The sequence below is a fragment of the Belonocnema kinseyi genome, chromosome 6 (genome assembly GCF_010883055.1).
Source record: "Belonocnema kinseyi isolate 2016_QV_RU_SX_M_011 chromosome 6, B_treatae_v1, whole genome shotgun sequence".
Taxonomy (NCBI): domain Eukaryota; kingdom Metazoa; phylum Arthropoda; class Insecta; order Hymenoptera; family Cynipidae; genus Belonocnema; species Belonocnema kinseyi.
Genome location: NC_046662.1, coordinates 73,219,503 through 73,233,286, shown reverse-complemented (window position 1 = coordinate 73,233,286; position 13,784 = coordinate 73,219,503). Strand labels below are relative to the sequence as shown.

At 29.2% G+C, this 13,784-nt stretch overlaps 1 protein-coding gene across 3 annotated transcripts in view; it reads left to right on the top strand.

Annotated features, from left to right (window-relative positions):
* LOC117174622 (IQ motif and SEC7 domain-containing protein 1) overlaps window positions 1-13,784 on the top strand; it is a 187,413-nt gene that overhangs the window by 98,889 nt on the left and 74,740 nt on the right. Inside the window, exon 1 of one of the 3 annotated variants that reach the window (XM_033363872.1) lies at window positions 6,896-7,475. The exons of the other annotated variants lie outside the window; for them this stretch is intronic. The gene's annotated coding sequence lies outside the window, so the exon portion shown is untranslated. Of the gene's footprint in view, window positions 1-6,895; window positions 7,476-13,784 lie in introns of those variants that run through there. 3 annotated transcript variants of the gene reach the window in all.

The window sequence follows — 13,784 nt, the reverse complement described above, 5'->3', positions numbered from 1 at the left end:
ACATTTTTTTCGATGTTTGCATTAAAATAAAAATTAAATAAACAAAAAAATCAAAAATCTACTATCACCATTTTCTGAAAAATTTAGTTCTGAATTTTTTTTAAAAAAAAATTCTAAAATCGGTGCATAATTGCGTTCTAAATGTCATTTTGAACCTCGTTTTCCGATTTCACCCCACTGTGCGTCCCCATGACACGTTGGAAAGGGCGTCGTGCCTGACCTAAGTTATTTTTGTGAGCAGTCATTGGGATGCCTTCCCGCCCGCCATGACACGTTTGAAAAGGGGTCGTGTATGACCTAAGTTTTGTCTGGGACCAGTCACGGGGTTGGCTTCCCGCCCCCAATGACACGTTTGAAAAGGGGTCGTATATGACTTAAGTTTTTTCTGGGACCAGTCACAGGGGCGCCCTCCTCCATGACACGTTGGAAAGGGGGTCGTGTCTGACCTAAGTTATTTTTGTGACAAGTCATTGCCCCCCTCCCCTCCGAAACGCTGGGAAGGGGGCCGTGTGTGACCTAAGCAGCTCTACACTTCGAACCGACATTTCCCTTATTTTCTCGAAAACCGTCAGTCATAGGGTAAAAATATATTGAACATAAAGTATGTATGTTCAAAGTATCTACAACTTTTATTTGAAACTTTTTTACAAATTTACACTATTCACTAAGATTCACGTAAAAAAAAAGATTTTTATTGGCTTTTTATGGTTTTCACCATGAAAATCAAATTTGCGGGTATTTTTACTATCATATTCGTGATCAGCGCGTCAAAATACATAGGTATACAGAGTTTCAAATCAATCGAAGGTAAGCGCTTTTCGGAACTTCACTCGAACTTTTTATTCTTTCTGGATTTTATTTGTTAAAAATGCGTGTTTTTTAATTCAAAATTCATCTCTTTTAGTTGAAAATTTGACTATTTTGTTATTATGTAACTATTTCGTTCCAAATATGATTTTATTGTTGAAAATTGAACTATTCTGTTGTAAATTCCTTGTTTTTTTGCTGAAATATCAACTATTATATTTTTTAATGAGAATTATTTTTTTAATTCATCTGTGTTTAGTTGCAGTTTAATGATACTAGGGTAAGAATTTGACGATTTTATAGAAAATTTATTTTTGTAGGTAGAAAATTTCAATGTTTGGTTAAAAAATACACTATTTTGTTGAAAATTCATCTTTTGATATTGAAAAGTCCTCTTCTTTTATTGACATAAGTCAATGAGTTCCAAATATTGAAATTGTTTGATTCAGTTTATAAAAGATTCTTTGCTAAAAACTTTACAAGTTAAAATTCTGGTCTTTGAATATTAATGGCCAGGGAAAATGAAAAATTAGACAGTGGAAGCTTAGGGAAAATTCGGGGAATTTTGAAAATTAATTTTTTCGGTCACACTTTCAATGTCTCATAAACTCGTACTAAATTCTGTAGAAATAATTCTACACGCTGTCTGCTTCGAATGTGCATTTAATCGATTACCAATATTTGTTAATGCAAAGGAAAACAATGAGCAGTCAAGGTATTTGTGCAGATGCCAGTCTACCAGTGACGTTTCTAGAACCGCTATTGAATTGTCGATGCGAAACGACTATTGTCCCTGCGACTCCATTAAATTTTATAAAAGTCTCTTAAATTTCTTTTTCAACCTGTTTTTACTAATATATCCCAATAAAAAAGTGAACAAAAACGATCAAAATATATTTATTTTTTATAATTATTTTTTATATTAGTCATTGTGGTGTAACTGAAATTGCTACGCTTTTATATGTCCACGATAATAACACTGACGATGTAATATTATGGGAATTCCATGGGAAATTCCACCATGTGGCTCTGTGTACTTTTGAGAGTACTTTTACCATGAATTTTTTGTGGCCACAGATGAACCCACGATTCATATTTTTCACAGTATCACTAAAGTAAATCGAAAGGAATGTCCTCGGACTCACCACACTATTGATGCAATGTTAAACTGTTTTTTGAGCGATGATACTATTTGTCTGCTACTTCGACAAAAATGACACTAAAGAGACTATTTTCTTACAGTTGTCCGCTAATTTTTGCCAGAAATTTGGTGCATGAATTATATTAAAAAATAACGTATCAAATAGTTTAATTTTCTACCAGTTTTTTTATTTATTTAAGCAAAAAACAAAAAAGAATGTTCAAGAAAAAGTTAATTTTCAATCAATCAGTTAAATTTCCAACAAAATAGTTCCATTTTGAGTAAAAAAAAAGAATTTTTAACCAAAAAAAACAACTAATTAATATTAATTAATGTTCCACATATACAAACTGTTCTACACAACAATTATAATTTTCTACAAAACAGCCGAATTTAAGAAAAAGTTCATTCTTAACTCAAACAGATTAATGTTTAACCAGACAGTTGCATTTTGAACCAAAAAGGTGAAACTTCTTTAGAACGAGATGAATTTTCATAACAAAAAGATCAAGGGAATATTTAAATTTCCAACCAAAACAAAATTTCTCAGTCCAGAGAGAAAAAAATATCAATCAAATTGTAGAACTTTCAAGCCAAAAAGACGAATTCCTAACAAAACAGTTTAATTTTTTAACAAGACGTATAACTTTTCAACAAAATTGTTGAATTTTGAACAAAATAATACAATTCTGAACCAAATAATAAACTTTATTTACCAAAAATGCTGAATTCTTAACCAAAAACTTAATAGTAGACTTTTCAATCGAGAATAATCAACGAGGAAAAGTTGGGAATTGGGCAGACTTTGAAGCCGGCAGTAAAGGAAAGGGAATTTTGATAATTTATAGACGTAAGCACAATATTTTAAATAAACATTGAAGTTAATTTTTAATAATTTTAAAATATTAGGTTACAAAGCTGGGAATTTTGATTTACAAAAGTTAATTTTTTATTGCACACTTTTTAATTTCACACTATACGCATAAGTTTAATACTTGAAAAATTTCATGGCACTTTTTTGTCACTATATTTTTCAAATTCGTGACACTAGTTTTGATCTCTAAAGTGAGCCCGAGGCCTGCTAATTGTAAAAGATTTTTAAATAATTGAAAGCAGTAAAATTGTAAAAATTGTAACTTGTAGAATGACTTATAAATGGTGTTTCAGAATTTTTGTTTTCATGTAAGTTCTCACTGAAAATGAAAAAGGTAATTTGTATGGGAAATTTCTCAACTATAAGGGAAAATACTACCCCTGAGAAACGTTGAATTCACGAAAAACTTGTAGTTTAGTTTCGAACTCCGCTCTGGAGGACTTCCAAACTTTCACTCATTGTTACGGACTCTAGGCTCGAATTCAATTATAGGACGCGGACGTTACGATTCGATAGCAATGATACAAAATGGTCTTTGTTCAGAATATTATACTTTCACATTAACTAATGTCAATTATATCACTAAAAATTGACTTTCATTCAAGATAATTTTTCATCTGAATAATGTTGGAATCATGCAGAAATATTCCTCGCCTTTGGTATTACAATCTGGAACACTTTCTATATAAAAACATGTTACCTTTCTTCTTTATCAATAAAAATATTTTGCAGAATGGATGCAAGTCAGGGAAAACCTGAAAAATCAGTAACCAGTGAATTTGGTTGGGAAAATCGAGGAAAAGTGAGGGACTTTGAAAAAAATAGCAAAAGTCAGGGAATTTATGCAAAAAGCACTTCGTGTAACTGTGAAGAATAATCAGAGTTATACCATATAGCCACTTTCAATGACTTTTTTTCTAAAATCACTTTTCATTCACTTTTTTCTCAAATGACTTTTAATCAGTTTTTAAAGATTTTCAAAGCGAAAAGGTCACTTTATTCATTTTTATTTTATCAATAAAATAAACTAATTTATACTGATATCTCTTAAGTCCTTTGGAATTCGTTTGAATTTTTTTAATTCGTTTGAATTCTTCTGAATTTATTCAATTCAATGGATTAAAAAAACTTTTAGTTTTAGTATTAATTTATCCTGAAGTCTTTCAAACTCACAATATTTTGGAATTTTTTTCCAATTTATTGGAATTTTTTTTTATGTAACTTGAATTGTTTTGAAGTTTCAGAAATTTATCTTTAATTCGTTAAAATTGACCTTGAATTCTAATAAATTTTATCGAATTCGTTTGAATTCACTTAAATTCAAAAGAACATTAATCAGATTATTAATTAACATTATTAATGTTTTTCGGCCACCCTGTTTTATATAAAAATAATATATAATATCCATTAATGTTTGTACATTTCGAGTTTATAAATATTTGACACTTTGATGGAAATTATACAATCCTTTCCGATGCTTAAATAATTTATTTTGGAAATGGAGCAAGTAAAGGTTTTTGAACCCCGCGGTTGTCACAAATTAAATTATTTCTGCGGAAAATGGGAAATTGAGTTATGTGAGTAATTGAATACATGAATACACGCAAATCCGATTAGCAATTCTATTTCAGTGCGATTCTTCCTTTGTCCTGTCCCCTAAAGTCATAAAAAATGGATGTCATTAAAGTTTGAGGCGGGTGGTTTCCCCTAAATGGAACGGGGACCGTGTAGGTGTTCTATGCAGACTTCTTTGGAAAGGTCTAAGTAACAGAAACCTATTTTATTTCGATCAAGTGTATACATTTCGAGATAAAGAATGACATCAGAAGATGAGGGAATTGTGCGGTTTCACAGAAAGATATATTAATACGGTTCTAAAAATATATTTTTCAAAATAATTCGACTAAGGGTTTTACATCAATTTTTTCAAACCTATATTGCATTTATTAATTTCAACTTTTTGTAATTAGTGATTTTATCATTTGTTTCAGGTACGTTTTGATTCTAGCAGCATTTGCAGTAAAGCAAAAGGTTGCCGTAAGAAAACAAATATAAAGCACCTAGACATTAAAGAATAGTTTGGAAAGTGTTAGGAGAGAATTTCAGCAAATTTAGATATTGAAGAAAAGACTTTGTCTTCAGGGACTTTATATTTATTAGGGACTTTATAGGACTTTATAGGGACTTTGAGGAAAAAATGGCAAAAGTCAGTTACAGAATAATCAGGCCTTTAAAAGTTTAAAAGGATTTCAAAATATTACAAAGAATTTGATATATTTTAGGGTATTTTAAAACATGCCAAAGAATTTTTAATAAATTTAAATAATTGAAAGGTATTCCCAAGGTTTTAAAAAGTTTCCAGATTTTCAAAATGTTTCAAAAACTTTGAAATATTTTAGGCTTTTTCAAAAGATTCCAAGGAATTTTTATTAGATTTCAATCATTTGAAGGTATTTCCAATGATTTCAAAGTATTTTTAGGTCTCTCAAGGAACATTTGAAAGATTTAAAAAATTTTCCTACAATTTCGTAAAATATTGTACGATCTTAAAGGATCTATAAGGTTTTAAGCTATTTTTAATTATTCAAAGGGATTTTTTAAGATTTCAGGTGATTTTACGGGATTTTTAAAGCTCTCAAAGTATTTTAATCATTTTTCCTGGATTTCCGGTAATATAATCAAATTTCATGGAATTTCACGGGAATTTATAATATTTTTATAGATTTCAAAGAATTTATTCAGAAAAAGTGAGGGATTTTGTAAAGTTTCAAAGATTTTTTTGTAGTTCATTGGAATTTATTTAGAATTTACCTAGAGTTCTTATTAATTTATCCTGAATTCTATTAAGTTCTTGGGAATTCTTTTTATTTTTAAAAATGTTTTTTCATTCTTTTAAATTCACTCAATTCTATTAAATTTAATGGATTTTTTAAAATTAATTTTGAAGCCTTTTAAAGTCACCTTGCATTTTTAGACATTTCAACAAATTCTTTTTAATTCCCTACAATTTTTCTAAAATCATTTGAAACTTATTGAATTTAATTCATTTTTCCATACTTTTAAATTGTTTTTAATGCACTTGAATCCATTTAAAAATTTTGAATTTCTCATTCTTGAATTTGACATTTTAAAGTATAAGGCTGTTAATTTACGAAGTGTCTAAGCTTACCATAAACATTTGTACTACGCTCATCTAATTTTGGTGCAGATAGAGGCGCCGTTAATATAATAACTTTGAGTTCTTCAAACTTAAAATCTTAAATTCTCTTATTTCAATCAGAGAAAAAGTTGCCTCAAAACAAGAGCACCATCCTCTTGGATGTTTTGTTTTGAAAATGTGAAAATCTTTTTTACGCAAAGAGAATTATTTGGCTGCAAGATTTGGTGAAGTTTGTAATCAAACGGATGTTTGCTGCGATAAGATTTTTTTTGAGACATGAAAGTCCTCTTAAACTTAAGTTTAAGAGGAAATTTCATGTGTACCAAGTGGTCGTTCCTCTGAGTGTTTGTTTATTTCGAAATTATTAATTTGTTACTCTACGCTTCAAACTTCGAATCAGTGAAATATCGTCCCTGCCTTCCATTGCCCAATATTTCAACGCTACCTTACCTATATATTACGCCGATCCCTTTTCTTACCAAACATACAAATTTTCGCTCTTTCTCACACAAAATTGATTTGAAAAGCTGCAATTTAATCAGACAGGCAGCCAAGACACAAATCTCTTTAGACAACCGTCAATTTCTACCTAACAATTTACGATTTCCATCAATGCATGGTTTCCCCATATAACAGTTTTGACAACGTTTCAATCAGTCCCTTGGTATATAAAAACCGAGTTTCCTTTTAGGGTAGAAAGGTGGGAAATCACGTAACAGTGGAGTGCATAGACAGTGAACCTAACCGATCCGAACCGTACCGTGAAGTACCGCTCGTACCGATTGTGAGTGTACGAACGGTTTTCTAGGCACGAGCCTAGCTTTACATTCGCGGACACACGTTTACGTGTTGGATGAGGTGGGGTATAGACAGGCAGACACTTCGCGGTTCCGAAGAGCATCGCGACGGCCAGTCAAGCTGAAACCTCCATCAGCGATCGTGCTGCCGTTCTCCGGTCTTACATCTGCATATCCGCGTCGGTTCAATAATAAACAAACAAATCGGATTCAAAACAGTGCTAGTGCGCGATTAATCAAATTGTTACAATTCGTGACATAGACCCCAACTCCACGTGAAAAACCAACCCTCGACAGTAGTTGCCACCAAAATTAGAGTAGTTGCCACCCCATTTTTCGACGTTTCAGAATGTAACTAACATTCTCCGCTATTGTAGAAATGGTGTATATGTGTGTGACTATAAATGCTCTAAATTACGCATACACCATGCGAAAAACCTGTGTACCGTATTGCAGACAGTGATGACGCGCCACATGGTAGTGACTGTTACCACTTAACGACCCCAGAGTCAGTTGTCAGCTGTCAGTTGTCAGCTGATTTGGAGAGACAAACATCACCCCTTTCTAGCCACTTTCGAGATCGCTTTCGGACCTTCCTAGTGAAACCGGACATGAAGTTGATGTCGGAAATTCCAGCCTTGATGATCACTTTATATTTTATTATTGTTGATTTCGTCCTTGAGCTGTAATTCAATTGTAAGCCATGGATTTTATAGACAAGAGTCGAGGTTGCTTTGCCGTTGGGAGAAAGGTCTTGTTTCTTGTTCAATTCGAGAAAAAAACATTTTTTTATTATCATTGTTATTAGCATTCAACAGAAAAACATATAGAGGGAGAAGGCGCGAAAATGAAAGTGAGAGTACTTAGGGTCTCGAAAGAAAATTATCGCTTTAAGCAAATCGTTAAAGTGTAAAATACCAGTTCCGGAAGCAAACGCTGAAATGCTTGAAAAGAGTACTAAACACTCAGAAAAATAATGACAAATTTTAATTAAAATTCTCGGTAAAGATCTAAATTTAAACATGGCATCACTGTACTTTAGATCCTAAAGATATCTAAGATTCTTTTTTTTTCTTTTTTAGTCGTTGAAACACTCACATGGATTCACTAATTTTCAGGAAAAATATTTGCTCTGCAAATAGAACAGCCTGTTTAAGTGGATCTAGTGACATTGACACAAAATTTTGAATACATTAACAATTTTGTCTAAATCAAGATACATTTGAACCGTGTTACAGCAGATCACCAAGGTTACTCAGAAGAGCAAAAAACGTTCTTAAAAATCGAATTATTTTGTAAACAAACAAAAATAAGAAAGAAAATTTGAGATTTAATAGGTCTGTACAAAATTTGTACAAATTGAATTTTTTGTTGTTGTTTAAACACCCATTAACATCATGTATATCAGAGTGCTGCACGAGAAATATGTTACGAACCAAATAGAAGCCTAGAAACTCACAATTTTTTAAAACTTTCAAAAAACTTATTTTGTCATAAAATCATTTGAAAACTAAATATTATTTTAAAAAATTTAATGTTTAAATCATTTTTATTTTTAAAAATTTGTTTAAAAATGCGAGATACGGAAACTAATAGCGCTATTTGATTTATCTAAAAAAAATACATAAAGCCTGTATTTCACTATTCTTGTATGGTCTCAATTAGGGACGTAGTATAAATAAACAATTAAAGGGTACAGACTTTATATTCATACTATATATAACAAATTGGATGGAGAAAAAATTGTCCACTGCATGGATACTATTAAGTTTTTGCCGCACAATAGTTTCTCTTATATTTAAACGAATCGTGTAAATAATTTTAAAATCAAATTTTTTACTGTTTGTTGGAAAAATGGCACTTATACTTGGTTCTGCTGTCCCACCTTTCATTTATTGCAATTAATTAACAGTCGTTATTTTAAAATTACTTAATTTTATTATTTGTTCTTACCAATTTTTGATAATGGATACATTTTATAAGTAACGGCTAATTTTGTTGGGGGGAGGGGGTTGTCATTCTCTAGAACTTTACAGTTTCCGATTTAAAATAAATATCTATATTTAAAGACCATTTACTTTTTAAAAAACTAGAAACAGTTGTTTTGTAGGAAAGATTGTCCCTGCAAAATTACGCCATGATCCATTAAAATTCAGCTATTTAAAAAAAAATGATTGAAGTGACAGTAAAAAAATTCTATTACGAGAATTATCTTCAGAATGATTATTTTTCGTAAGTTTTAAACTTTTTTTATAAAAAATAATGCCTTTTCTTTCATAAGACAAGAATAATAGTATCATTTCGATTTTTTAAATTTTCTTCCAGAGGCCTTGTTTTTATCAATACAACTACCTTACTCAAGATTATAAGATACTAAAAAAATTATAAAGTTAAATATTGAAAATGATTTACGAAGTGGAAATGATGCCCTTTAATTAGAAACTTTAATACAGACGAAATAAAAAAAGTTTAGATAAGGAAAAGTCCTCCACTGAAACGTAACTTACAATTAGTAGTTAATATCACTGAGAACATTAAAATTTTATTGCAGTTTTTAAGAAACTTTACTTCCAATATTTTACGTATATTTTTTATACTGATTTAAGAGCGTTTCTTAATTAGTGTGTTTCATTGATTTTATTTTATTTTTTATCCTACTTTCGAATAAAAATATACATAAATATGATATTTATCTTCATGCGGTCTGATTTTTACAGTATAAGATTTTAAAAATTCTGCTCTCTTAAACTAAAAGTTATTTTTTATATAATAACAATTTTTTAAAGCACTTTATATTCACATCGATGTATTTATAAATATCTTACTTCGTAGCAATAATATAAAAATTAATAAAACAATAAAACAGATCGTTATTTCGAGTTTTCGTTGGGATTTTTAGAATTAAATGTTGGTCTATATACTTTGTTATTCATTTTTTAAATTCACCCGTTAATTTATTATTTTTCCATTTTAGAATTCTTCTTACTCTTTGAAGAATAAACTTTCTTACTTCAATGCAATTAACACTTATATTCAGACTTCATTACAGTTACACAATCGAATTTGCAATCCAATTAATTTGAATAGAGTTGAGAAACACAAATTCAAATTAGTTTCTTAAGTAATTCTAATTTGTAAGTGAAATAATTTGAACTGATCTCTGACACTTGAAATTATTTTCTACTAAATAGATTAAAGTCTCATTACAATTTGAGAATTTCATTAGAGCAATCATAAAGTTTGTATAAAATGTCGTATTTCTAACTGTATCAGTATAATATATTAATAATAACATATTATATATAAATATATTAATGCAATGTTTACTTATAAACATGGAAATTCTTAAAGAAAATTGGATTAACGTAATTAGCTGTAACAATGAAGTTTCCTAAAATTATTAGACATCGATGCAAGATTTAATTTCTGTCTCTTACGGTGAATAGTCACACAAAAAACTGTTATGTGTAGGAAGAAAAATGTTGTTTATTAGCCTCTAAAATATGAAATTCGTGGGACGAAACGTGCTTGGAACATTTTCTCTAAAAAAACTAGTGGGAAGTGATAACAAACGCCTAAGTAATTAATGAATTGTTTAGAATTCTATTTCTGAATGCCAATAAAGAAATTATTTTAATATAAAAACCAAACTTATAATTTTAAATCCTCAACCGCAACAAAGTAAAAATTAAATCCCATTCATCAAATTCTTACTGTAGCATCCAGAAGCGCTTTCATAATGAGGATCATTAAAAAATAAAGTATAATTTCATCTGTTTTGTAAAAGAACGCATACAAACTGATAAAATAATTTCACTTTAATTAGGTTTTTAACATGTTTTTTTATTAATTTAAAAGGAGCACTAATTTACAGAGAACAATTACAAAGTTTCAATTAAAATTAAGGTTAGTAGCAGGATTTCGATGTATTCTTAAGATTTAACATTTTAACTTTCTATGAAAGCATCTTTAAAAATTCAGAGGGCAAGGTTATTGGCACTGATACAGATGCCACAGACAAACTTTCATCCTTCATCAGACAAAAATTTCTTTTTATCGATATCCTGACACTTACATTTTTCACTTCTATATATATATATATATATCTTTGAACTTTTTTTTTTGTAAATTCCACAAACGCCAAATTGGCCCATACATAGTTTTTCTGCATTATAGAAAGGGATTTAAAAAATGCTCAGGAATTACGTAATACAAATTATGCAAACGAAAGAATTTTTCGCTTCAATTTTGCTTTTTAAGATTATGTCTAATTTGAAAATTACTGAAGTTGCAGCTCTTTTTGTTATTAGTTTCTTTTATGTTAATACAAGAAGCATAGAAAATACTTATCTCAGTTATAATATCTCAAATTTAAGACTAAAATTTTCGAAAAAAAATCAGTTAGCATATTCTTCACTCTTACAATGTTAGATCCGTGAATGATTTGAATAATTATTTAATTATTAGATTTCACTATTGATTATAGTTATTTTTTATTACTGGCGTATTAGACTGTTTAACCAAATTCTTTCTAGAATAGGGACTTATTTGTAGTTTGCATTCATTATTTGAATCCAGCGTTTCGATAAAAATTTTCCGTGATTATATGAAGAGATGACCTTTTCTTTATAAACGTGACATTTGTACAAATTATACATTTTTAGATTGTACATAGTCAGCAATTGGAATAAATGACGATGAAACTGCGGAATGTGAGATCGTGTAGCTTTCAGAAATCGCGTGCGCAATTCTCATTATCCCATATCAACTCAATTTTCACAAACGTATTATCAGACTGTGACGTATCAAAAAATATCTCTAGTTCTTCAAATCTAGCAATCAAACGCGATTTGCGCTATGTGCTCATCCTTGCGAAAAATCTCATCAAATTTTTCTTTTGTGTTTGAGAAATTAAAGATTCTTTAATTCATACTCATATTTTACATTCGTTTCGATTTATCTTAATTAAATGCGGAAGGAATGATCGAGTATTAGTGTTAGTTTATATTTCCTTTTCGTTTTCTTTTAGTGAAAAAATGAATATTGATTTCTTTTAGATAAAAAAAATGATATAATAAACTAATAGGGTGGTTGCTGAACCGGGGAACCGGGAAATGACAGTGCATTTAATTTTCATCGGGGATTTGGCCATGTTTTTTGGAGAAAAATATATCCAATCATTTTTTCAATTATAAAATCATTCAGTTTGATAAAATTACTGAAATAATTACAAATTAAAAGCGATTGAATTTTTTAAATAAAAAGAGTGCCAAGTTGCTCAACTGTAAATGTAAATTAATTAATTATTTTCAAAATTAAACTGTAGTTTGAATGTTAAGAATTGATTAAAAATTTATTTGACAAGGCGATTCTGAATCTGATAAAAATAATATTTGTTACAGAATTTAACGTTAAAAATCGAACTGTTCTAATTTGAAAGCATTGGCAGTTAAGCAAATGTTTAAACTGGAATGTAAACTTAAATTCAAATAAAAACATTTATAATTGAATGCTTTTATTTAATTTGACATTTTCAAAATAAAAAATAGAAACTTTTAAATGTAATTATAAATAAAAATTTAAATCAAAACGATTTGAAATTGAATTGTTTGAGATAGAAAACCCTAAATCGTAAAGATTTCATCGTGTACTAACTTTAGATTATTTTTTAAATGATTTAAGTTAAAATAATTTAACTTTTAATTTGAAAAGGTTTCAAGATTAAAAAAATATATTCGTTTTATTTTTAATGTTTCTGACTTGATTAAAATTTAAAAATTAAAAGCCTTCATTTTTGCTCAAAAGTTGACAACTTAAAAGAATTTCGCTTTTAGTTCTTTCATTTGCACTTCAGCTTTGATTGATTCATATGAAAATTTTTCTTAATTCAATGACAGTGAAAATTTTATGCGAACCCGGAAATGACCGGGAATGTTTTCCTCGATTGAAACGACCACCCTATAAATATTCAGTTTGCAACCTATTTTATTCATATTTATATCTAGATTATTGTGGCATATGATTTTTAAAATAATCATTGTAGGTCGTGTTACTTTTCCTTCAAAGCTTTTTTTTTGCAATTTTCAGCCAGAAACTTTAAAACTTTATTTTAGAAATTCTTTCCTTAAAATATACAATTTGTAAGGGCTTAATTTGATAAAAAGATATTAAGTCTTTTTGGGCATTATCGTCGTCTAATTTGAGAATTATTTATTTTTAAATCTTATTTAAAGTACTTATTTTTTCTATTTTTAGCACACAATTTATGATTTCTGACTAAAGTCCCAGGTGTATTTGAACTCGCGATATTTTTGCGCAAGAATGGAGGTATAGAAATGAGCTCTAGCTAGTTCACTGACACAGGAGATATATCTATAGAAATACTAGGCTTTCTCCGGATCACGAACTTTTACTTTTGCCACAGGCAAATTCACATAGACTTGTGTTCATAAATGTCTACATTGCAAAGTCATAAACGACCTTGCATCGCTGCCACTCATCTACAAAGAAACTGCTTATCAATTTTTTTCTCAATAATTATTTAATCCTTTACTACAATTAATGAAAAAATAATAATATTAAAGCGAAAAAATCCCACTAAATAATTTGCATAAATTATATACAGTTTTTTTCTGTACGTGTACCCCCCCTTTGTAAGGTTCCAAACATTATAACCCTCCCCCTTTTCTTACTTAATTTTTACCGACCTAATATTTTCGCTAATTACCTAAGTAGTGCAACTTTCAACCATTTCGTGGAATTTTCAACCAAAAATGATATACTAAAAAATATGAATTCTGGAAAAAAATACATACATTTTTAACCAAATAGTTACATTTTTAATCAAGAAGATTATTTTTGTACCAAAACCGACGAATTTTCAACAAATAAGATCAGTTTTTAACAAATAGTTGAATTTTCAGCAAATTTCATATATTTTATGCCAAACAGTTGAGTTTTCAAACAAATAGTTGAATTTTTACATTAAACAAAAAATAATTTTAA